This window comes from Macrotis lagotis, chromosome 1 (genome assembly GCF_037893015.1).
Source record: "Macrotis lagotis isolate mMagLag1 chromosome 1, bilby.v1.9.chrom.fasta, whole genome shotgun sequence".
NCBI lineage: Eukaryota > Metazoa > Chordata > Mammalia > Peramelemorphia > Peramelidae > Macrotis > Macrotis lagotis.
Genome location: NC_133658.1, coordinates 550,885,395 through 550,908,062, shown reverse-complemented (window position 1 = coordinate 550,908,062; position 22,668 = coordinate 550,885,395). Strand labels below are relative to the sequence as shown.

At 35.5% G+C, this 22,668-nt stretch overlaps 1 pseudogene; it reads right to left on the bottom strand.

Moving 5' to 3' along the window:
- Positions 1-601: 601 nt before the first annotated feature.
- Positions 602-22,668, bottom strand: part of LOC141505329 (V-type proton ATPase subunit S1-like) — a 112,794-nt pseudogene continuing 90,727 nt past the window's right edge.

The window sequence follows — 22,668 nt, the reverse complement described above, 5'->3', positions numbered from 1 at the left end:
TCATCACACTCAACTTTAGCATCCCCAAAACACAAAAACAAGAAGCCCTCCCCACCCCAAGATCCCTTCCTGCCTCAGGACTACATTTGGACTAATCCCCAGAACACTAGACTTGAGGGATTGAAGGACAATAAATAAAGGGTAGGCAACCAGCAGGCAGGAAAGCAAATGGTACTCCAGACTCCTCCCTCCCCATAAGAAGTTGATATATATATATATATATATATATATATATATATATATATATACACACACATATATACACAAATAGGGAGCCCAGGGTCACCTGCTGCCGTCCCTCAGGAGTCACAGAGAAAGCTCCCAACCAGAAAGTGTTGCCTCAAGGGGTCCTACAGGCCAAGCTAAACTCTAGCCTTTATAGTTTTCACTGAGGGTATTTATTGGTCAGAGGCTCACCATGGACAAAGTACGGAAGAGAAACAAGAAGTTCTGGGCTACTTGGGAGCAAAAAGAAACAGACAGACCAGAGGTCTAACACAAAATAGTAGCCTGGTGGCTGTTGCAAAGGGAGGAGACAATGTGATTTCACCTCTAACCCCTTCTGCCCCCCCCCCCACAAGATGGAGGTGGATTTACTCCATCAAGGGCACAGAGTGCTTCCCTTGTGATCATCAAAGCAATCCATGGTCTTGAGGTTGAGGATCATGTGCAACCTGTAGGAGAAGGTGAAAAGCATGATGACAGACGTTACCAGCCCCATCCAGATGCCAGGGGAAAAAAAGCTAGCATAGTCACTGGCGTAGGAGAAGTTTCCACCAGACAGGCTGAAGGCCTGAATCTGGAAATTCTTCAAAGACACATGCCAAGAAGAGTCAGGTGAAGCCACCAGGAGGCCTTCGTTGAAAAGTTCAGAGCTAACATACTGGCAGTGGAAGGAATAGGTGCTAGGTGCTGTGACGTGAGGAATTGAAGACAACATGTGTGTTTTTGGAGAAGATCTCTATTTGATCCATGGTAAACCAGCTTCACACTGAAACTGGGTAGTATTGACTGCTCAGGATAAATTTGACCATCAGGAAGGAGCCAAAGACATTGTCATATGTCATCACAAGCTGGGCAAAGGAACTGTTCCAAATGGAGCCAGTCAGGTTGAGCATTGGGGTTCCAAAGGTGAGTTCAGTTCAGTCTCGCATCACAGTGTTATAGGTCACCGTGAAATTCTGGGCCCAGAAGAGGATGGGAGGCTCTGTATCATTGTAGCTCACTGGTGCCAAGGAAGTCAGTGGGGGTGACTGAGTCTTAGCATCGGAATCCTCCCCAAGGAGGTGCCACCCCACACCCCCAGACACCAGCGACAGGTCCCGAACCATCCGGGAAGGCCGAGGTCAGTATGGCCGTATAAGGTACACCTTCTGACTTGAGTGTGCTCATCACCTGCCCAATAATCTCCTCATTGCCTGTGAGTACTTCTTTGGGAGCCATCAAGCCAGAACTGGTGGTATACGGCAGTCTCAGGAGGAGTAGAGCAGGGAGGGTGTCATTGAGCTTCAGCTCCCTCAGGGTGGCCTGGTCTACATGTAGGGGACTAGCTCCCAATTTCTCCTTCAGGTAAGAAGTCAAAGTGTTGGCTGCATACCAGTCCACTGAAGGCAAGATCAAGGAAGAGGGAGCCATTTGAGGTTAGAGAAAGCACTGTCTTGCTTGTTGCCAAACACATCACTATAGGTTGTGAAATCCTCGATGCTTAGTTTGTCCTGCACGGTGCGGGGGCCCTTCCGCAGGGCCACCTCCAGGTAGGAGGCGAGCTGCAAATCCGGGGTGATGTGACTTTCGTGAGCCTGGGCCTCGGCAGCCCACAGATTGCCAGTGCTGGACCAGAGCACCAGCGGCACCTGCTGCTGCAAGGCAGCTGGCACGGCGCGCGCCGCTAGCCGCAGGAGGAAAAGCAGTGGCAGTGCCAGAGGCAGCAGCGGCCGCGGCCGGGCCATGGCATCGGGCAGGCTGGCCGAGAGAGCGCGACAGCTGGGCCTCCTCCGCTGCCGCGGCTGCTCAGATGACTCCCCTTAATTTTTAATTATACAAATAAATTCTCATAGACACAAGACTATTCATGTGGACCTCTGAGAGATTTTTTTATTCGGTTTTTATTTTTTGCCCTTTGTAACTGTGAATACTGTTTCTCCTGATTTTTTTTAGGTTTTTGCAAGGCAATGGGGTTAAGTGGCTTACCCAATACCACACAGCTAGGTAATTATTAAGTGTCTGAGGCCAGAGTTGAACTCAGGTTCGTGACTCCAGGGCCAGTGCTCTATCCACTGTGCCACCTAGCTTCCCCATTCTGATTTTCTTAAGTAATTGTTTTCTGTATTGCTGCTATAAACCTTGCAAACATGCCAAAAAATAAATTTTAAATATTTTTTATTTTAAAATTTTAATTATTTTTATCTTTTTAATATTTCATTTTAACTATGCTACTCTGAGTTCAGAATTTAATTCAATAAAACTTAGATTTGGGGGAAGAATTATTTATTAAATTTTAAAATACTAGCTTACTTGAAATTTTATAATTTTGATTACAAAATTTCTCTTTGTACTAAAATTCTTCTTGTATTTTGAAATTTATTTTTTCTCTCATCGAAGCTTTGAAATTGGCTTTTGTTTTGAACCCTGCTTCTGCTATGGAGTTGTATTTGTTTATATTTGTTCTCTTTTATCTTTTCCTCTTTGTTTTCCTGGACTTTATTTTAACCAGTTTACTACATTTCTACCTTACTTTTGCATCTAAAAGTCCATTGAACAATGGTCATGGTATTCTATGCATTATTTTTGCTTTCTTTATTATTAATATGTACATTTGCCTTCTGCTATTTGGTATATGTGAATTGTTTAGAAAACTACTCATATTATCATTATGGTATTACTTTGATTGCTAGTTTGTTTTCACTTTGTTTTAATTCAATTGCCACTAAGTATCAATATTTGGAAAAATGAAAATTGAATATGAAATGTATTATTATCTAAAGGACAATATAGGGGACAACTGTTTTTTGGGTAAACATAATGTGTGGAAACGATGCTATATCTAATGTTTCAAAGTTCATAGTAAAAAAAATTATGAGATTACATAAAAGTTTACAGTGGAATGACACCAGAATACAATAGACTTGTTCTGTGAATGTCCATACCTCTTTGACCTTTCAAAAATTCTTGTGGGGACCATACTTGAAACTTAACTTTTAGATCTCCAGACAACATGGAGGATGTCTATAAAAGAAGATATCATTGAATAAATGGCATAGCATAAAACTTGGAATACTGATTTAGGCTTGCATTTAGGAAGCCGATGTAATAAACATACATGTGGGAACTTAAGTCAAGATTGCTACCATCAGAAACATATAACAAATATTGGATAGATTCTTGCTAAATATCTTATGTTCAAATTTCTGACATTTGCTCTGACATATGTTCTGACATTTTTTTTGTGTGTACTTACGTTTCTCATCCTGGGTCAGATTTTTTTACTACTATGAGGCTTAATTTTGTCATCTGTAGAATGGAGGTATTTTATTCAACAGTCTTGATGATTCCTTTCATCCACATATCTATGTCTATGATCCCATGACACTTGTGGGCAAAGATGATTACAAATCATTTTATTTTATTTTATTTTATTACTTAAGGCAATGAGGTTAAGTGACTTGTACAAGTTCACACAGTTAGTAATTATTAAGTGTCTGAGACTGGATTTGAGCTCAGGTCCTCCTGAGTCTAGGGTGGGTTCTCTATCCACTGCACCACCTAACTGTCCCCAAAGATGATTACAAATTATTAATGATAAATCCAACTTCTGTTTACACAAAAAGAAAGGACTAACTGGTTTTTTTCAATATGCACAAGTATGCCTCTTATGAAAAAGGGACTAAAATGACTTTGGTAGAAAGAGATAGCTTACCTGTGCATTAGATGTGAGATAAATCTCCTGGGCTACCCAAAACATTCTCACCTGTGGTAATATTTGAGACTAGAGATACAATTTTACACAACAGTTCTTTGGAATGGACCTCTGCAATCCCACAGGAGTATTTAGAAATTGTGGCCAAACCTTCAACAAAGCTTCTATAAGACTAGAAGACATCTAACAAGGATAAGAATTGTTTCCTAGAAAGAATCATAGATCAAATGTATAAATTTTACTGGGGTCTAAAAAAGAAGTAAACCTGATCATGTTTCAAGAATGCTTAAAAAAATCTTGAGTTATTATCCTGATATGTCTTGATGGATGAAATGATAATTAGCCTTTGGGAATTCCACCTATTTTGATTAATGGGAAATGGCCATCCATATTCTTGTTTTGGGGGAACAGATACATATTTGGGCTTCCAAAGAAATACTAGCAATGCCTTAAAAGATGAATGTGGCCAGAATCGCCCAAATGGCCAAAGTAGTAGAGGGTTGGTTTGAATTAAGAATATTTTGTATGCTTTCATTATAAGGAATCAACATTAAGCTGTGGCAAATTGCTGCAGTAAATAAAAATATTTGAGCAAAGGGCAAGGGCTTTACATGACAGCCTGTCTTGAAAAGTATGCAAAAAAATCTAACTACATAAGAGTTATATGTGTGTATAGTCCACAGAAAATAAGAAGGGAAGTCATTCTGAAATGGCAAAGTTGACCAAAGGAACTCGGAGAAAATCCAGTGAAAGTTAGATGAGTGAACAAATCCATTAAATTGAAAGGGGATGGGGGACCACATGAATACAAAACACAAAAACCGACATGAAGGAAAAAAAAAACAGAAATGGTGAACTTCCTTGTCTTGAGAGAATATAGACATACACAGGTTGGACACACTTGTGAGAAGAATTTAATGTTTGTACTACAGAATCTGCATTTCATATCATTCAGAAAAAAGATTTCAGGTCAGAAAAGGAAATTGCTTCATTCCTTACAAACATGGCTTCATTTGCAATTCTTTATGGATTCTTTTTCAACTTGGATGAGTAAGAACACATTCAGAAATGGTGCTGAATATCAAATGACTATCATATTATTTGCCAACCATTTTGTGAGATGAATTTGAGTAAAATATATTTGCAGATTCATTGAAGGATTTGGCTTTGGATGTCTGAGTGTCAAAATCTATCTGTGGGATTAATTGAATTAATTATGAAATTTCTCAAGAAAGGTTGTGGTGATAATAGAGCAACAGACATGATTCTAATTAGTTCAGCCCCTCCTTTTCTCAACAGAGACCCAGTTCCAATGGAAACTATTTCTTGTCTGTTCTGGATTTTAGAAGAAGGAAGTGAACATTACCATAGTGTCACAGTCAAAAGTCTGCAAGTTTTTCACACTCTTACCTTGCTGTTAATTCAAGCGTTCTCTTTATATTACTTAATGAATATTGTAACAATAAGTGGTCAATGTTAACAATACTCCAGGAATGCTGATGGTAGAATGGATCATATATATATATATATATATATATATATATATATATATATATATATATATATATATATTAAAGTTCCATATATGTATATGGTTATATCATACCAACTATGATGATGGGAAAAAAGAGAATAGTTCCATATTATACAAATTCAAATTCAAAATTAATTACTCTCCCTCCAATACTTGAATTCTTCAGGTATTTTCTAGAGTGCTCAGATGAATGGATCATTAAAAAAGATAAATGCTCTGAATATACTTTTCAGATCCAAACAACCTATATGTTTTTTTCCTAAGGACTCCATGAAATGCTTGGTTTAGAGTTAGGAATGCCTGAGTTCAAATTGGGTCTCAGACATTTGCTACCTCTTTGACTTTTTGTGACAATTTGTCTCCTTAACTTTAAATTGAATGTGAGAATAAGAAACAGATGTCGAAGGATCAAATGAGATATCATTCATCAAATGTGGTAGCACAGTATCTGGGCGTATTAGTTACTATATAAATTTTCATTTACTTCCTAGAGATCCTATTCTATTAGGGGAACAATAACTAGGATTTCATTTCTATTTAATTACTTATCATCAATTAACTTTTTGAGGAAGAAATTTATTTCAAAAATCGAGAACCAATATACTGACATTTTCCCCAACCACCTCATACTCTCAGCTGCATCACATGAGTAGTGTGCTGTGGAGAGTAGAGAAAAGTTGCAAAACTTAACTCAATTCCAACATAATGTTGGACCCACCAAATTATGTCCACTTCTGTATGAGTATTCATTTAAACTTTTATAACCATGGACTTAGAATATGGCTCCCAATCACTGTCTGTTCTCCAAACCATTTATATTGCAATAGCAGCAGCATCTAGCTTTTGTTCTATGTCTCAGAAAGCTGATTCACTTTGAGAATGCATCCCCTTTACCTCGAATAGAAAACACAATGAAAAAGGTTAAAGACTCGGTCTTGTTCCACAATGGATAAACACTAAGGCTTTCTATTTTTAGCAGAGGCTCTCTCTGGATGAAGAAAGGAAGAATCACAGAGCTTCTATAGATAATAGAAAAGCACAGAGAGAAAGAGGTTAAGAGATAGCTAAAATTGACCTGGGTCTTTTGAATACACCAGTGGTTTTGGCTAACAAGCCAATCAAAAAAATGAATGTTCTAGTCACATATTTAAATAGCTGTAAAAGATATAGAATGTCTCTCCAAGCTATACAATCTCTCCAATTATTGTGGTCAAACCTTCAACAAAGCTTCTATGAGAATGTTTTGGGTAGCCCAGGAGATTTATCTCACATATAATGCACAGGTAAGCTATCTCTTTTTACCAAAGTCGTTTTAGGCCCTTTTTCATAAGAGGCATGCTGGTGCCTAGTTGAAAAGAACCAGTTAGTCCTTTCTTTTTGTGTAAACAGAAGTTGGATTAATCATCAATAAATTGTAATCATCTTTAGGGGCATCAAGGTGGTGCAGTGAATGTAGCACCCACCCTGGACTCAGGGGAACCTGAGTTCAAATCCAGTCCCAGGCACTTAATAATTACTAGCTGTGTGACCTTGTGCAAGTCACTTAACCCCATTGCCTTAAGTAAAAAAAAAATAAAGTAAAAATAAAATAAAATAATTTGTAATCAACTTTACCCACAAGTGTCATGGGAACATAGACATAGATATGTGGATGAAATTGTGGATCTCATCACAATTATTCAGAAAACATTCTCTCTGGTTTCTCTATGTGAAAAAATTCCATCAGTCAAGAAAATTAATGGTGTCTGTTTCTATATCAAACCCCCATTAGACTCAAAAATATTTGTGGGGTATACAGATAAGTTCGTCCAAAAACATTACTTTGAACCAGGAGCTGCCTCACACTGGGAATACAAAGTAAGCCCAACAAAATAAAATGAAACCATGATACTTATCCTCTTCATATTCAAAATGGGAAGAATAAACACAAATAACTTTGTTCTTGTAAAGATCACTGTCAGGAATGTTATACCATCACACCAAAGGCAAAGTCAATAAACCAAGACTTGTGAGAGAGAGAATAGAGGAATGGATTTAGCATTCATAATGCAATAAGCATTTTTGGACATGGCTGATTTTGGAATTCAATTTGCTCAATTATATATATATATATATGTATATTTATATAAGATAGAGGGAAATTAACATTTTTCAAAAATGTTCATATAGAAGATTATTTTATCAGATGGTATGGGATGGATCGGAATTTTCTGAATCAGAATCAGGTAGATTAATTCTTGTAATAAATTTGTCTGTGACACACTGTTTCTTCCCTTTCTTGAAATTTCTTCAAAACCATTTCACCACTTCCTGCCCATTTATGAGGCAAATATTTTGATATATTCCTCTCCACCTCATATCAAAGCCTCTAAACAAGTATGAATATTAACATACTTCAGTAGAAATGTATAAATGCTATTTCTCCTGTTTATGCATATTTTACTCATAATGCTAATTGTAAATTGAGTTTTTCGCCCACCTTAGAGGACATTCTTGTAGAACTAAAGTCAAAATAGGTAATAGGGAGACCTCTCTTGAATCCCTATAAGAGCATGCTCCTTTATCTATCAAACTTTCTATTGCCTATCTGTCCATCTCTCTCCTCCATCCATATATCTATCTATGTCTGTCTATCTCTTATATATATGTGAATAAACTTTTATAACACACAAATACACATACACAATCTTGCCATGCATGCCAGGCTGACGGGTATTGAATCTAGAAGGACACTGAGGACTTTGTTATTGGTGTTTTCCTATTTCTCTGATGTAAGAATATAAATACATCTGGCTAAAATATAGCTATTTTTTAAGAAAGTTACACTTTGTTTAGTGGATAGTTCTGAGTTACATAGTCAGGATTGTAGAAATTTCTTTATTTCTAATAATATTTGCTCTGCTTATGAAATAGAAATAGGGACAGCTAGATTTTAAAATGGATAGAACACAGGCCCTGGAGACAGGAGGACCTGAGTTCAAGGTCAGCCTCAGAAATTTAATAATTACCTAGATGTGTGATCCTGGGCAAGTAACTTAAGCCATTGCCTTGCAAAAAACAACAAAAAAAGAGAAATATTCTGCTCCTAATTCATCACATTCTTGAAAAATGATATCATTCAATGATTTTATTAGGCTTTGTATTGGGTCACCGATTCCCATGTATGTCCCCATAATTATATGGAGGTAATATTAATTCTAAAACATAAGCCACACCAGGAAATTCTGAGGTAAAATATCAGCAATTGTAGGGAGTCACAATCAAGGTTTTTTATTTTTATTTTATTTTTGCAAGCCAAATGGATTTAAGTGGCTTGCCCAGGGCCATATAGGTAAGTATTAAGTGTCTGAGGTCAAATTTGAATTCAGGTACTCCTGACTCCAGGGCTAGTGCTCTATCCACTGCACCACCTCACCATACCACCACAATCAAGTTTGGGGTTTTTTTTGTAATTATATATACTTTCTTTTTTTTTTCAATTAATGATTTTATTTATTTTGAGTTTTACAATTTTTACCCCCAATCTTAGTTCCCTCCCCCACAGAAAGTAATTTGTCAGTCTATATATTGTTTCCATGTTGTACATTGATCCAAACTGAGTGTGATGAGAGAGAAATCATATCCTTAAATAAACATAGTGTATAAGAGATAACAAGATCAGACAATAAGATATCTGGTTCTTTTGCTAAATTAAAGGGAATAGTCCTTGAACTTTGTTCAAACTCTGTGGTTCTTTATCTGTATAAACCCATATGTTCTTTATCATTTCGAAATGACTACAGAATTCACTGAATCCAAAAAAAATCTAGGCAGTCAAAATTCAACAATGACAAGAAATCTCAAAGAAAGAGAATCAGTGTATATTAAATCTGATTTCATGCACACATACACATACATATGTATGTATGTATGAATGTATAATCACTTTAAAAGCAAAACAAATACATCTATGATAAAAATGAAAGAAGATTAGGTGAAGGTTCTATCTCGAATGCAGTTTTGTCTGTCTCCAAAGGCTTCAGATACGTCTCATTGGAAATATTTTCAGTATGATATAAGAAGTTCATATCATGAATTCTTCTGTTTTTGTTGTCAGTTGTGTCCAATTTTTGGTGATCTCTCATTTGAAATTTTCTTGGCAAACATCTTTGAGCAATTTGTCACTTCCTTCTCCAGCTCATTTTACAGGTGAAGAAGATGAGGCAACCAGGGATAATTCATTTGCTCAGGATCCCATAGGTAGTGTCTAGCATAGATTTTAACTCAGGATGATGAATTTTCCTGAATCCAATTTTGACAGTCTATTCATTTTGCCACCTACCTACAATGAAGATTCTGTTGACATGACAATAAAATATGAATAAGATGAAACAATTTTAACCATGATTGTCTAGCATTTCATTCAAGGGAATCTTTAGTAATCTAACCTGAAAAATCAGCTATGTGGAAGTAGAGTCAGGTAATCTCAGATACTTGTTAGTTGTGTGACCATGGGCAAGTCAAATAATCTATTAACCTTATTTTCTTCAGCTAAAAATGGGAATATAATAAAACCTACATCATAGATTTGTTGTGAGGATAAAGTGAGAAAATTTATAAAGTGCCTGGACGTTATCATCATTTAACAAATACTTATGTTTTTACTTTTCCTATCCTTTGACTATTTCCCTAAAGTTGATGACATCTTTCAGTGAAACATTTCATATAATGTTATTTAAACTCAATTTGGATGAGTGCAGTTCAAGTAGAATAAACAAGAGCATTTGAGAAATTAATGAACTGCAAACAAATGATATAAAATAAATTATGTTTCAGAAGTCTGAAATAGTCTGGGGGCACTTAAATCTATTTTAAGGTGACAGTAAGAACTCATTCCAGAAAATAGTTATGTCAAATAAAGATTGACTCTGAACCAATATGTTTTTTTCTTTAACTGACTGTGCTTACACCCTTCTGTGGTCTTTTTCTTTACCAGAATCTATTTCAGTCCTTGGAAAAAATCCAGCCAAAGGACATTAACTGCAACTTGTGGCAGGAGTCAACTAGAATCAAGAAAAAGAAACATTCATTTCTGTATCTACAACATGGTTTCATTAAAAGATAAACAGAAAAGCAAAAAAAGAAAAAAAAAAAGAAAAAAACTTGATTCTAAGCCAGCATTATTTACTTTTTATTCTACCAAAGTCGTCAGAAGAGAATTTTAGATGAATATCACGGACAATATGCCTCTATTACTCAAATCTCATATTCTACTCTTAAAGCCAAGAACAGACAGATTGAACAACAACAGATAGATGGATTTAGAAGTGCTTCAACACCTTGACTCAAAATATAGCCATTATATGTTTGATGCAAATTTGGATGGTAATTTCTAATGCCCCAATCATCTGTTGTTTTCATGCATTATTCAACACTTCCCTTAACAGGTAGGTTGTAAAGTGGATAAAGATCTGGGTCTGGAGTCAGGAAAACGTGAGTTCAAACCTGGCTTAGATACTTAATAGCTCTGTGACCGGGAAAATTACTAAACATCTGCCTACTTCATTTTCCTCAACTTGAAAATGGGGACAATAAAAGCATTTTCTTTCCAGGACTTTTTTTTTAGGAGGCAGGTTTCAAATTAGATAATATGAATGCAATGTTAGTACATTGAGCATTATGTGGTAGCTATTTTATAAGTATTTTACCTCTTTCTATTATGATATCATTTTTCTCTTGTTGAACCATTCTTTCATCACTGTTATAAATTCAGCTTGATCAGAATAAATGTTATTTTGGAAAAAATATTGTAGAGTATTAACCAGATTTTGATTTGGATATTTTATTTGTTTTTTTTTCATCCATTTAAGCAGGTGTATTTCCTTCAAAAAACATATATTTTCTGACTTATTGCTAAAAATGAAAAAATTAAAACAAAAATCTTACTATTTTGGAAAAAGAACAAATGAATAATAGGTATTCAGTGAGTCTAAAAACGATGATGGAAGTTGGGTAATTGGTATTCTAGGTTTAATTACTTTGTTACTACTTTGAGTCTACCTTGCATTTGATTGCAGCTCATTAGAGTCACACCTCCATAAGAAGCATTTTTAGAAGAGGTCTTCATGAGATAATATCTTAAAAACACAATGGGACAATACAGTGGGAATTACTGGCCACTGAGAACTTTTTAATTAGTCATCAAATTAAAACTACTTCTAACTCTTCAGTACCTTAAAAAAGAATTAAATGTAAATAACTGATTGCATAGGAATACATTTCTAGCCATACATATAACCAAAATGTGGAGATTTTTCAAAGATTATCTATAGATGATAGATATAGATATGTAACTGATGTTAAGCAAGGTGAACAGATAGTTCTCAATAAGAATGCTTCTCTTGTTAGAAGACTTTAGAAAAAATATCTGAGAAAAATTGCCTCACAAATGTGCAATTTGAATATACCTTAAAAGCCTTTAATAACACGCAGTAGATGTAAACATATATGTTTGTCAAACGTTGTTTTATTTTCTTAATGATCACAGAGATCATTTTAGGGATTCTGCTATTCCAACATTCAACAATTATAATAGTGTTCCTATGAAGATTACTGTAAGATTTCATATTTTAATAAACTAGATAATAATCTTTAGTGAGCATGCTTGTATATTATGTTGTAATAAGAGCATTTTTGTTTAAGTATCTGAGGTCGGGTTTGAACCCAGGTACTCCTGACTCCAAGGCTGATGCTCTATCCACTGCACCACCTAGCCACCCCCAGACTATTTATGTTTGATTAGAAAAGATTGCCAGGTGATGTATGTAATAAACTTTTCATTTTACTAGGTCTTTTTTTAATTTATTGTTTTTATTCTCATTTTGTACAAATGTTTTTTTTTTACATTAATAAAATATACTTGTTTACAAGTAAACAAAATATCCCTCCCCCATGAATATAGATAGACTTGCTTGGGAGAAAAAGTACAGGGGAGAGAAAAAAATTAAAATTAAAAAAAACTAATAGTAATAATTGTAGGTATGGCCAGGTGGCACAAAGGACAAAGCACCAGCCCTGGAGCCACGAGCACCCGAGTCCATATGCAGCCTTGTAAACCCAATAATCACCCAGTCATGTGACATGCAAGCCACGCGATCCCCCCTGCCCTGCAAAAACCAAAAGGAAGAAAAAAAAAGACCCAAAATAAAATAAAATAGTAATAATACTATGTGTGGCTGGGTGGCACACAGAGCATTTGCCCTTGAACCAGGAGCACCTGGGTCCGAATCCGGCCCCAGACACCCAAAGATCACCCTGCTATGTGGCCCCACGCAGGCTACCCAGCCCCACTTGCCCTGCACCCTCCCCGAAATGATAATAAAAAATGTGCTTCAGTCTTTGTTCCAACAAGATCAACTCTGTCGTGAGTGGATCACATTCTTTTTGATAAGTCCATCACAAAAGTTACTTCCATATTTTTTGAACGTTGCCATTGCTGATCACAACTCCCTCCTTTCTTATTTCTACCACTACCATGTACTATATTTTCTCTCTCCTTTCACTCTGACTCTGCTGTAGGGTCACTGAGTGGCGCAGGAGACAGATCCCTGGTCCTGGGGCCAAGAAGCCCTGAGCCCCCATACTGCCCCTTAGGCCCAGAATCCACCTGGCCCTTTGGTCCTGGGCAGGCCATCCAATCCCAGTCCCTTGCAAGAAGTAAAAAAGAAAATGTGTTATATCTGACCACTGTCCATCCATTGTCCATCCTCTCCTCCTTTATTCACATCCCCACCCCTTCCCCCTACTCCCCCATCCTTCTTACTCCAGTTGTCTATACCCCATTGAGTATATTTGCTGTTTCCTCTCCTAGCCATCTCTGATGAGAGCAAAGGTTCCCTCATTCCCCCTTGCCTCCCCCCTTCCATATCATTGCAATAGCTCATTGTAATAAAAAAATCTTATTATGTTAAATATTTTGGACTATTCCCCCTTTACTTTTTATTTCTCCCATTACATTTCCCTTTTTTTCCTATTGACCTCATTTTTACACCATATTTTATCTTCGAATTCAGCTTTCTCCTGTGCTTCAACTATAAAAGCTCCCTCTACCTGCTCTATTAACTGAGATGCTTCATATGAATATTATCAGTATCATTTTTCTATACATGCAGTTCATCCTCATTAAATCTCTCATATTTACCCCCTCTCCTCCAATCTCCATGTTTCACCTGAGTCCTGTATCTGAAGATCAAACCTTCTGTTCAGCTCTGGCCATTCCAAAAGGTACTTTGAAATTCCCCCTGTTTCATTGAAAGTCCATCTTTTTCCCAGGAAGAGGACATTCAGCCTTGCTGGGTAGTTCATTCTTGGCTGCATTCTAAGCTCTTTTGCCTTCTGGTATATTGTATTCCAAGCCCTATGAGCTTCCACTGTAGTTGCTGCTAAGTCCTGTGTGATCCTGACTGCAGCTCCACGATATTTGAACTGTGTCATTCTAGCTGCTTGTAATATTTTCTCTTTGAATTGGGAGTTCTGGAACTTGGCTATAATATTCCTGGGGTTTGGATTTTTGGGATCTCTTTCTTGGGGTGATCCGTGGATTCTCTCCATTTCTATTTTGCCCTCTGCTTCTAGAATATCAGGGCAATTTTCCTGTAGTAATTCTTTGAAAATGATGTCAAGGCTCTTTTCCTGATCATGACTTTCAGGTATTCCAATAATTTTAAAATTATCTTTCCTAAGTCTGTTTTCCATATCAGTTTTTTTTTCAATGAGATATTTCACATTTTCTTCTAATTTTTCATTTTTTTGGTTTTGAAGTATTGATTCCTGATTTCTGGTAAATTCATCAATCTCCCAGAATTCTATTCTTAGTCTGAAGGATTTGTTCTCCAGAGACTTTTCTTATCTCTTTTTCTATCTGGCCAATTTTGCTTTTTAAAGCATTCTTCTCCTCAATAACTTTTTGAACCATTTTAACCATTTGACCTAACTGTTTTTTAGCATGCTATTTTCTTCAGCATTATTTTGGATTTCCTTGACTAAGCTGCTGACTTCATTTTCATGTTTTTGCTGCATCTCTCTCCTTTCTTTTCCCAATTTTTCTTCCAACTCCCTCATTTGATTTTCAAAGTCTTTTTTGAGCTCTATCATAGCCTGAGCACAATTTCTTTTTTTCTTGGAGTCTTTAGATGCAGGAGCTTGTGCTTCCTCATCTTTAGACTGAGTATTTTGATCCTTCTTGGGCTCATTTGCAAAATATTTCTCAATAGTCTTCCTCTTGTTTCTTTGTTCATTTTCCCAGCCTAAGCCTGTTTTTGGGGGTGCTTCCTGAGCTTTTGGGACACTCCCACAAGGGTCCTCCCTCCTGGTCTGTGAATGACCATAAGCGCTCCCCTCTGCCACGGGCCGAGGTGGAGGGGCCCTGTTGTCCTATGGGGGGGGGGCTTAGACTGTGATCAGGATCTGAATGTGGTCAGAGCCCCAAAGTCCTGTTCTAGGGGCAGAGGACAGAGCTCAGCAGTCTCTCTCTCTTCACTCCCTTCCCTCAGCTCAATGGGCTCATGCCCTGGGGGCTCCTGCTTACTGGGTCTGCCTGCTTCTTTTTCCTGGTCTAGGTTGCTGAAAGACCAAGCTGCTTGCTGTGTTCCCTGAGGGCTGGGCTCCTTGTGCTTGCTCTGGCAGAGGTTCTCCTCTGTTCCCCCACTTTGTGCCTGGTGCTCCCCGGGGTGCAGCTCAGGAGACTCCCCCGCCGCTGTGAGCCAGGGCTCCCAGTGCCCTGGGGCTGCCTCTGGGAGGCTGAAGTCCTCTGGCTCTGGCGGACCACCCCTCCGACCCGGGGAGCAGAGCCTTTCTGCTCTTTTCCAGGTTACCTTGAGTAGGAGAACTGCCTCACTGGGTCGCTTTGTGTGTTCTGTCTCTCAAAAGTTTAGTTAGCTTATGAGTTTTTATCAGAGAGCTCCTAAGAATCTATCCCTTCATGTCACCATCTTGGCTCCACCCATTGATTTGAATATTTTAGATCAATTTTTATTGATGATATTAGTGTATGACTTTCATTCATTTAATTCATAGTTTAGTTATGAAGTTACTATAGACATATTGAAAGTAATATGGTGAATATTTGCACTCTCAATTTTTGAGGGAAAAATAGTCACACTTAAAAGTACTAAAATATTCACTGAAATTTTATTGCAAAATACCTGTCCCCACCCAACTCTGAGAGTTCCTGTAAAAGTAATTCAATATTTTTTCTAATATAGTGTTATTAAATATCTCTTGTATCTCTATATTTTGTGAAATAATTTATTTCTTTTATAACCTCAGTCTTGTAGTCATAGATCTGTATATTAGGATCTGGTAAATAATTTTTTTATAGTATTTAATTCATTTATTTTTCCAACTACTTTGAATGATGTTTCAACAATATTTTTTTGTAAATAATTGTCTTAAATGTTTTCTTTCCCCCCTTCCATTGACATAATCTGACAGAACCTATATAAATGCATAACCATGCTAAACATAGTTCCTTACTAATTATGTTGTGAATGAAGAATCGAATGAAAATGGAAAAAAAAATCTTTAGGGAGAAAATAATAATAATATATAACACAAGGTTTAAAAATTAAAAATATTAAGGTATAATCTGGTTTGCCCAAGATCACACAGATAGGTAATTATTAACTGTCCAAGGACAAAATTGAACTCAGATCCTCCTGACTCCAGTGCTGGCACTCTATTTACTGTGCCACCTGACTGCCTCTATGATGATGATGATGATGATGATGATGATGATGATGATGATGATGATAATGATGATAATTCTTGTTATTGCTGTTGTTATTTAATTTTAATTTTTTCTCTTTACTTAATGAAAATCTATATTTTTGGGGGGAGGGGATTTTATGTTTACTCTTAAACAAGAACATTTTGGTAATGTATAAAAGGACATCATTTGTACAAAAATAAGAATAAATAAAAAAAGTAAAAAAAAAGTGATCTTATCTTAAAAGATACACTTCTACAAAGTATCAGTCAATCTCAAAAGTGCCTGGGACTCATTAAGAAATAGAGGAATGGACCATTGATTTAGGATAGTTACAAAAGAAAGAGTAGTAAATGATTATAGCATTCTATTGTTTGACAAACTCAAAGAGATTACCTTCTGGAAGAAGAATTCACTATTTGACAAAAACTGTCAGGAAAACTGAAAGATAGTTTTGCAAAAGCTAAGCATGGACCCACATCTCAAACCTTATTCCAAAATAAGGTCAAAACAGGAACAGGATGTACACATAAAATACAATATTATTGACCACAGAATATTTAAGAACGCTATTCACTTTTCAGCATTTCTCTTTTTATTTCTTCCTCTCCCATACTTTTCTTTCTTTTTCTTAAGCCCTAATTTCTCATACATAAAATGACTAATATGTAAACATGTAAAATACATATGTTCAAGTACAACATTCACTAGACTGTTGGTGAGAGGAGAGGTGTGGGAAAGAAGGCTAGAAGAAGCATGTGTAATTTATTTATTTGTTTGTTTATTCATTCATTCATTTATTCATGTATTTGTTTGTTTTAGGTTTTTGCAAGGCAAATGGGGTTAAGTTGCTTGCCCAAGGCCAAACAGCTAGGTAATTATTAAGTGTCTGAGACCGGATTTGAACCCAGGTACTCCTGACTCCAGGGCCAGTGCTTTATCCACTATGCCACCAAGCCACCCCAAAGAATGTGTAATTTGTAAAAATGAAAGTAGATAAATGTTGAAATAACACTCATAAAATCTAATTTAAAAATAAAATAAAATAGCAATAAATAATTTTGGTTACATTTGCTTTATTTGGGTAAACATATCAAGTTAATGTAATAAAATTTATCCATCTTTCATTTAAAATGATTTTTTTCTTTCTCCTTTGGTCATAAACTGCTTCCCTTTCCATAGATCTGACAGATAAACCATTCCTTATTCTCCTAATTAACTTATGAAATAACATTTTGTGTCCAAATTCCATACGTATCTTAAAATTATCTTTGTATAGTTGGGTGTTGGTCTATGATAAGTTTCTTCCCTACTATCTTAAAGATTTTCCCTGTAGTTTTTTATCAAAGAAAGAGTTCTCATCCCCAAAACAGGGATCACTATAATCATTTATTAGTCTCTTTTGTACCTAATCTGTTCCACTGCTCCTTCACTCTTTTACTTAGCCAGTACTAAATAGTTTTTGATAACTGTTGTTCCATAATATAATTTTAGATCTGGTATATATATGTACCTTCCTTTGAATTTTTAAAACTTAATTCCTTTGATATGTTGACATTTTTCCCTCCATGTGAATATAATGACTATTTTTTTTCTAGTGCAATAAAACAACTTTTTAATAGTTTTTTATTCTGACACTAAATGTGTTAATTATTTTAGGCAGAATTGTGATTTTTATTATGATCATCAATGAACAGTTGACATTTGGTCAGTTATTAAGATCAGATTTTATTTGTATGAAGTGTTTTATACTTGTTTTTATGTAGTTTGTCAACTTCCTTGGAAAGGAAGATTCACAAATATGTTATATTTAAGTTACTTTAAATGGAATTTCTTTTCTATCTCTTGCAGGTATGTCTTATTAGTACTACATAGGAATATTGATGATTTTTATATGGTTTTATTTTATATCCTGCATCTTTGATAAAGTTGGTAGTTGTTACAATATATTCTTAAATAATTTTCTAGGGTCCTCTGTGTATCATCTGCACAGAATAAGAGTTTTGTTTTTGCATTACCTGTTCTAACTCCTTCAGTTTCCTTTTCTTCTCTCATTGATAAAATTAATACTTCTAAAATAATATTTAATATTAATGGGGATAATGGGCTTCCTTGTTAACCTCTGATCTTAGTATCAGTGCTTCTAGCTTATTCATATTATTTAGGATACTTGGTAGTTTTAGATAGATTCTGATTATCATTTTAAGGAACACTCTGTTTATATCTATTCTCTCTCTCTCCATTTTAATTGGAATGTTTGTTGCATTTAAAAAAAGACATTTTCAGATCTATAGAAACAATCACTTGATTCCTGTTAGGATTTTATTTATATATTCTATTATACTGATAGTTTTCCTAATATTGAAATAACCCAACATTCCTGGTATAGATACTACTTATTCAAAGTTTATTGTACTATTGATAATTTACTGTAATCATTTTGTTAATGATTTATTTACAATTTTTTGCATATATAATCATTAGAGAATTTGGTATATAATTATTTTTCTCTCTTTTCATACTTCCTGGTTTCTGTATCAGCACTATTTAATGTCATCCAATGAATTTTGCCAATCTCACTCTTCATCCATTTTCCCTCCTAATGCCTTATATAGCATTGGAACTAACTGTTTCTTGAATGTTTGGTAGAATTCATTTGTGAATCCCTCTGACCCTGGAGATTTTTTCTGAGGGAGGTCATTGATGACTTATGCAATTTGTTTTGTTGGAAATTGAGTCATTTAAGTATTTAGTTTTCTCTTCTTTTCATGTGGATAGTTTAATTTTGTACAAATATTGATCTTTTTCCTTTAGATTGTAAAATTTATTTACATGTAGTTTGTCAAAAAGTTCAGGATTATTACTTTAATTTCCTCCTCTTTGGTTGGGAATTCACTTATTTTTTACATTTTTCATCCTAGTAATTTGATTTTCTTCTTTCTTTTTTAATCAAATTATCCAAAGGTTTAATCTATTTTCCCCTTAAAAACCATCAGTTTTATTTATTAATTCAATAGTTTTCTTACTTTGTTTTATTAATTTATCCTTTAATTTTCAGAATTTCTATTTTATTTGTTATTTTCTACCTTTTTTATTTGCATGCCTAATTCTTTGATCTCCTCTTTCTCTATTTTATTCATGTAAGAATTTAGAGATTTAATATTTCCCCTAACCAGTTTTGTTATGTTTCCTCTTATTTTACATTGTCTTGGATGAAGTTATCAATTATTTTACTACTTTTTGTTTCATCCCCTTATTTTTTTTTAAAGTTAGGTGTAGGTTCCAATTAATTTGAGGCATATCACTTCATGGCTGTTTATTGCACATGATTTTTATTGCATCATGGTCTGCAAAGGACACATTTACTATTTCTGCCTTTATGCATTTGATTATGAGGTTTTTATGCAATAATACATAATCAATTTTTGTGTAGGTGTTATGTATTAAATATAAAAAAATAAACTTTGTCCTATCTTCATTCCATTTTCTCCATTGGTCTATCATATCTTGTTTTTCTAAAATTCTCTTTTACTCTTTAACTTCCTTCTTGTTTATTTTATGGTTATAAGGATCTTATATTGAAAAGGGAGCTTGAAGTGCCTCACCTGTATAATTTTACTGTCTTTATCTTCCTGTAGCCCATTTCTTTTCTCCTCAAAGAATGTAGATACTCTATCACTTGATCCATATGTGTTTAGATTTTAAATTACTTCATTGTCTATGGTAATTTTTAGGAGAATTTGCTTTCCTTTCTTATCCCATTTTAAGAGATATATTTTTACATTTTTTTTCTGAGATAAGGATTGCTATGCCTGATTTTTTTTTACTTCAGCTGAAGCAAAATATCTTCTACTCCAGTCTTTTAACTTTCATGCTTTGTTGAGCTCTCTGCTTCAAAAGTCTTTCTTGTAAGAATAATATTATACATTTCTGTTTTTTAATTCACTCTACTATCTGTTTCCATTTTATGGATGAATTTATACAAATCACATTCACAATCAAAATTACTAACATTGTATGATCCTCCATGCTGTCTCCCTTTTGTTTGCAACCCCCCCCTCCTTTCACCCTATATCTTCTCACTATTGTTTTGATTCTGAACATCACCTCCCACAATCTGCCCCCTCTTCTATCACCCAGCCTCCTTTGACTTCCCTTGTTCCCTTTTCTCCTTTTTCTTTCCTCCATTTAATTAGTCCTTCCTTCTGATTGCCCTATTTACCTTCCTAATACATGAAGGGTAAAATAAATTTCTAAACTGAACTGAGTACATGTGTTATTTCTTCTTTCAACCAAATCAGATGAGAGTAAGATTTCAGAGTTATTGACTTTCTCCTATTCCCGTCTTCTGCAATAGGTTTGATATAATTTACCTCATGCTGCCTTTCCTTTCCTCTCATCTTATTAAAACCTAACTTTTTACATAATGCAATTATTTTAAATCAGTGCATAAAAATCAACATATATCCTTACCTTCAGCCTAAGTATATGCCCTCTATTATAATTACAATTTTTAAGATTTATGAAAATCTTTCTCCCAGGTAGGAGTGTAACCAGTTTGATCTTATTTGACAGCAGTTCTTTTCTTTTCCCTTGTTTGCCTTTTCATGGATCTCTTGAGAATCCTCTTAAAAGATCAATTTTTTTGTTCACCCATAACCTTTTCATGAGGAAAATGTGGAAGTTACCTATTTCTTATAATGTTCATGTTATCCTCTGAAAGAATATGCTCAGTTTTGCAGGTCCTTTGATTATTGGTTGTATTTGAAAATCTCTTGTCCTCAGGAATATCAGATTTAATTTATCCAATTGTATTTTCCAAGGTTTTGTTTTCTTGTTGCAAGGTGTTAATTTTCTCTCCCCATTTTGCCAGTTGATTTTTAAACTCCTTCCTGATTTCTTCAAGGAAGTCTTTCTGGGATGGAGACCAAATCATATTCTCCTCAGAGATTTTAGATCTCTCTGAGTTAGAGTCTTTACCTTCTAGGTAGTTTTCTATTTTCCCTCCTTATCACTGGAATTTCTTCATTTTCCTAAGATCTTGAGTTTGGCAAGGGGCTGGCTCACAAACATTTGGGTTTGAGATCCCTAGAGACTGGCTCACTAGGTTTACTAACTCCAAGGGTGCCGAACAGTAGGGGGTGCTGATTACCTTCTCTGGAGTGAATGACCTTAATTTGAAGCCCCTTTCCTTGGCCTGGAGGGTGTGGGTAGCACTGTTGGATTGTTTTATCCTAGAAAAATGTGGATTGTGCCCTAGGGCAAGGTAATTAATCTCCCTATTCAGAGGATGGAGCTTTGCTGCTCATGCCTGACCCTTTGATCTGGGAAGAGGGTTTAGCTGAAATGATTGTATGGTGTCTGAGGTCCTCCAGGCAAGAGGAGCCTGAAACTCATCCTCCAATCCTTCTGGAGTGCCCTAGACCTTCAGTCCCACAGCCAAAGCCTTAATGCCCCAGGTGAAACTTGGGCCATGGTTCTGACAGTCAAGACCTCTGTGACTGATCTCATGTTAGTCTGGCTCATAACCTGGTCCCTCTGGCACTCTTCTCTCTTCCCCCCAGGTCACTCACAATCCACAAAGACAGACCATGTTCATAGATATTCTTCTCCTTGGTTCTTTTTCTTGATTTTATTGAAAGAATTTCTGTTAAGAGGTTTGTTTCATATTATATGAGGGAAAATGAAGAACCCTTAGTACAGTGCCTGTTTTCTCTCTGCCATCCTGGCCAAAATGCCAAATGAAAAACTTCTTCAAAAATAAAATTGACCAATTGGAAAGGAGTTACAAAAGATATTAGAAGAAAATTCTTCTCTAAAAAAAAGAATGGAGTCTGTGGAAACTAATGACTTCATGAGAGCAAGAATCAATTAAACAAAACCAAAAAATAGAAAACAATAGAAGATAATGTCAAATACCTCATCAGCAAAATTACTCATTTCAAGAATAGAATCAGGAGAGATAACTAAAAAATCATTCGATTCCCTGAAAATATTGAAGAGAAAAAAAAGTCTGGACTTAATATTATAGGATTTAGTGATGGAAAATTTCCCTGACATCATGGAACTAGTTAGCAAAATAGTTGTTGAAAGAATACATTGATCCCCTTTGGAACAGGATCCCAAAATGGAAACACTAAATAATATTGTGGCCAAATTCCAGAACTATCAGATAAAAGAGAAAATCCTGCAAGTGGCCAGAAAGAAACAATTAAGATACCAAGGAGTCACAGTAATGATTACACAGGACCAGGCTGCATCAATATGAATGGATCAAAGTGCCTGGAATGTGATATCCTGAACAGCAAAGGAGCATGGAATAGAACCAGAAATTCACTATCTTGCAAAATGGAGCCTTCTTTTACTGGGGAAAAGAAGGAAATTTAACAAAATAGGAGATTTCCAACTTTTTTTTCTGATGAAAAGACTAGAACTTAGTAGAAAATTAGGATTTCAAACAGTAGACTCAAGAGA